This window comes from Papaver somniferum, unplaced genomic scaffold (assembly GCF_003573695.1).
Source record: "Papaver somniferum cultivar HN1 unplaced genomic scaffold, ASM357369v1 unplaced-scaffold_148, whole genome shotgun sequence".
NCBI classification, from domain to species: domain Eukaryota; kingdom Viridiplantae; phylum Streptophyta; class Magnoliopsida; order Ranunculales; family Papaveraceae; genus Papaver; species Papaver somniferum.
Window position 1 is genome coordinate 849,790 of NW_020624154.1, and position 3,766 is coordinate 853,555.

The following is a 3,766-nucleotide window of genomic DNA, read 5'->3' on the forward strand; positions in this document are numbered from 1 at the left end:
TTTGGGTTTCATTAAGAAACAGAAAATGATATCTGGTTTCATCGCAAATCTGTTACATCATTCTTGCAGACCTAAACCTAACAAATGAAAAGTGATGAAACCCAGAATTGTTTCATAAAAAAAACAGATTATACTTTGGTTTCATCAAATAAACAACAAATGAAATATGATTTCATCAAATAGAAAAAAAAATATCTGGTTGCATCAAATATACAAACAATTGAAATCTGTTTTCATTTGGTTACATCAAACAAACTGAAACCTAAACCTAAACCAAAGAAACGATGTAACCAAATGAAAACAGAACCTAACCTAAGAAATGAAACCTAAAAGCAAACAGAAAACCAACCCATAAATCAAATGAAACCTAATAATCTTTTGAATTCAAACTCGAAATCAACTTGAAAGCAAGTTCGATTTCTTACCTTTAGGAGATGGTTTCGCTATTTTCTTTAGCTTTTCATCTTTCTTTTTCGCCTGTTGATTTTGTTTCTTCACCATTTGTGGTTGAAAAATTAGGTCAGATTTTGTAGCAGTGGTTGAAATACGCAACCTTAGAATAAGAGAAGAAGGTAAAATCGAGAAGATGATGACGAATACAGATTGATTTTGAACGATTTTGGCTTAGGGATGAGCAGATTGATTTTGAATCAATACAGGAGCGGATTGATTTTTGAACGAACAGAATGATTTTGAACGAACAGGAGCGGAGGTTTTAAGAAACTTTTTCCGTTAGTGGGTCGTTTTCTTTCTCAGTTTCTTTTGGGTTGAATTAGGGGAGGGTAGTTTAGACAGTTTATGATATTTGGGGTTTTTGTATCACTTTTGTTTGGATGGGTTTTTTGTAGATGGGTTATAACCCGCGGACCGTAAAATAAAAAATAAAAAGGAAATTGCAAGCAATGTTTGTCAAAACTCTTTTTTGGTGTATTTTTTTTTGAAGCATAAAATTTATTAAACTACTAAAGAGCTATTATATGAGGGCATGAGATACCAAAAGATTTATCAGTTACAATTGCATCAGAGTGTCTAAAATCTTCAGCAACTTGATGGTGAAGCAGAATGTGAGCAACGGTCTCCGGATCAGAACTGTATCGGGGTAGATGTCAATCTTGGCGAGTTGGATATGGGTCAAAGTGTCGAAGGGCCCTCGTTCAAAGCTTTCCACAAGAAAAACTGTATTTTTGAAGGACACGATAGTGCCCGGTGGAACTTGGTTGTTGATAGTGAGTTTCGATGCGATTGGTCCGAAGTGTTGTTCTGGAATTTGAATCCGGATGCTGAGATGTAAAGCTCATATGTTACCGGTCTATCTCTGTTTTTTTGTGCTTGAATCTTCATATGACATGCGGAAAAATGAAATCCTTGTTTGTGGAGCTATTTAGATGTGAGTATCTAAATAACTTTACAATTCAGAGATAGAGCAAGAAAATTACCCTAAGATTGTACTAACAACGACCTAATACTATAGAAAGAAATCCTTGGCTAGCGCTAATACACAAAAGGAAAAGCTAGCCCAAAAGGAAAAATCTAGCTTAAACAACACAATTTAAGATCTATCACACTAAGACAACTATAAAAAGCAAAATTACAACTTGAACGAAACAAATAAACAGCTAAAGCAGTAGTCAAATAAAAGGTGAGATTCCACCGGCCCATAGAGCAAAATTAAGAATTTGCTGCACTATGTTGTGATAAAGTAAACTTAAGAAAATACCCATAGGGTTCCTTGGAATCCAATGTCTTGGAGAAACTCAGTGTAGATGAATTATTGCTGCCTGCTGAGGAATTATGGCAATGAGCTTTGTCTTGAATGACGATGTCAAAATTCCTATTCTTGATCGTTTAGCAACAGGAAATCCATAGCAAGTAATCATCTAAGTGGCCTAAATCTCAACTTGGCTGTAAGAAATCAATTCCTCATCAGTTTGTTCACCCCTGGCTATATAAATTTCGTCTAGCATCATTTGGTATGAGAAGCCCCCAATGTAACTAAATTGAATCTTCTTTGAGTAATGCTCATGCATTTTCATCAGTCTTCTTTTGATAGAGTTATAGAATTAAGAAGTTCAAGTAGAAACCTCCTAAAAATCCCAAATCATCCTCAGAAACAATACTAACAATTCCAAACCAAAAGCAGTACTAGCTTCATGCCTTAAGACATAAATCATATGATAGAATTCAAATCTAAAAGAAAAGGGAAAAAACCAGATACCCTAACAGATAACCCGAATGAACCATCAAACCGACATACAAAACACATGCAAGAGAGCACCAACAAAACGAAAAAACCAAACGAGAAAAACTGAAACAGGAAAATCTGGTGGTGGTTCAGACAAATTTTTTTTTTTTCCAAACACAAGACACAGGTTCAAAGAGACAAAGAGGTTAGCCGAGAGATTCCACCAGATCAGAGAAAGACCCTGGTGAGCAATAGAAAACAAGACAGAACCTGAACACAACAACCACAAGCAAGCTAATTACAGCTAGAAGAACTTAGGGATTGAAATCAGTTTTGGATTATGAGAGCCTGAATAAGAATTAATAGCAGACAAAAGAAAGGGATAAAAAGGGTATTGATATGAAAAATTAAGAGAACGATGAAAATAGATCTGGAGTTAATTTGGGGATATAAATCTGATTTGATATTAATCAAAGAAGACCGGATTGGATCAATATGAATAACCAGATGAGGGGAAAACTTGCCAATCGATGGATAAAATTGATTGATTTAGGATTAAAGATGATTAAGATCCAAATAAGTAACCTGATGAGGATAAAAGCTTACCTCTATTGAGACCAAACACAGCATGGCAGCAGAAACCTTGATTAGAATAGAGATCTCATGGATATAGGAGAGGGTATCACAACAATATAGTAAACAAAACCTAGACGAACTTGAAGGGCCGGTGGAATCAAAGATCTAGCCGAGAAAAGTTGCTGGAAACATGAAGATTCTAGTTAGGGTTTTGAAAAAGCTCGAAGATAAACCGGTTTGAGAAGGGAAAGCGACTCTCATTGGAAAAGAGGTTTTGCACTCGCAATTTACGAAAGCATTTTTGGTGTAAATAAGAGTTCGAGAGGTTTCCATTAAAAAAAGTAGAGCTAAAGAGATTTACACCATGTTTGTTTACTCCTGACTCATCTGGATCTGAGTGAAATCACCTGACTCATCTGGATCTGAGTGAAATCACCTGACTCATCTGGATCTGAGTCGATATGTTTGTTTTGAGTCAGATCTGATTCATCTTACTCGGAAATAAGTGAGTCAGTGGTTTGGTCTCATGAGTCAGGGGTATTTTATTACCTGACTCAAATGAGTCCGAGTCAGGGGTTATGTCTGAATCAGAGATCGAGTCAGATCTGACTCAAAATGGAAAACAAACGGTCTGACTGCTGACTCGGTCCGAGTCAAGGGTCGACTCAGATTCAGACGCCGAGTCAGCTGCAAACAAACAAGGTCTTACTGTAACACTGTATACTGATGCAAATATCATAATATTGAGCATAGGTTACAACCTATTTAAATAATTCTATCACTTTCATGATTTCGTATACCCATCTGATAGATTTCTTTTATAGCCTAGCTTAATTTGTAAAAGAAAATTGATAGCTTAAATCCATCTGATTTCTCTCTGACCCAAGACCAACATATACCGGACGTTTTTGATCCGAGTTTTCATATCAAGAAATTTCCATCAATATCACCAATGAGCTTCTTCACGGCAGCAACAATCAATCACCAACAGAACACATGGTCTCTTTG

At 36.0% G+C, this 3,766-nt stretch overlaps 1 long non-coding RNA gene across 1 annotated transcript; it reads right to left on the minus strand.

Annotated features, from left to right (window-relative positions):
- Nucleotides 1–1,342: 1,342 nt before the first annotated feature.
- LOC113335465 lies at nt 1,343–3,131 on the minus strand. Its single transcript, XR_003353361.1, has 2 exons — nt 2,789–3,131; nt 1,343–2,084 (listed from the first exon to the last, which is right to left on the minus strand). It is a non-coding gene; the product is annotated as an uncharacterized LOC113335465 (long non-coding RNA).
- Between the last annotated feature and the right edge of the window lie 635 nt (nt 3,132–3,766).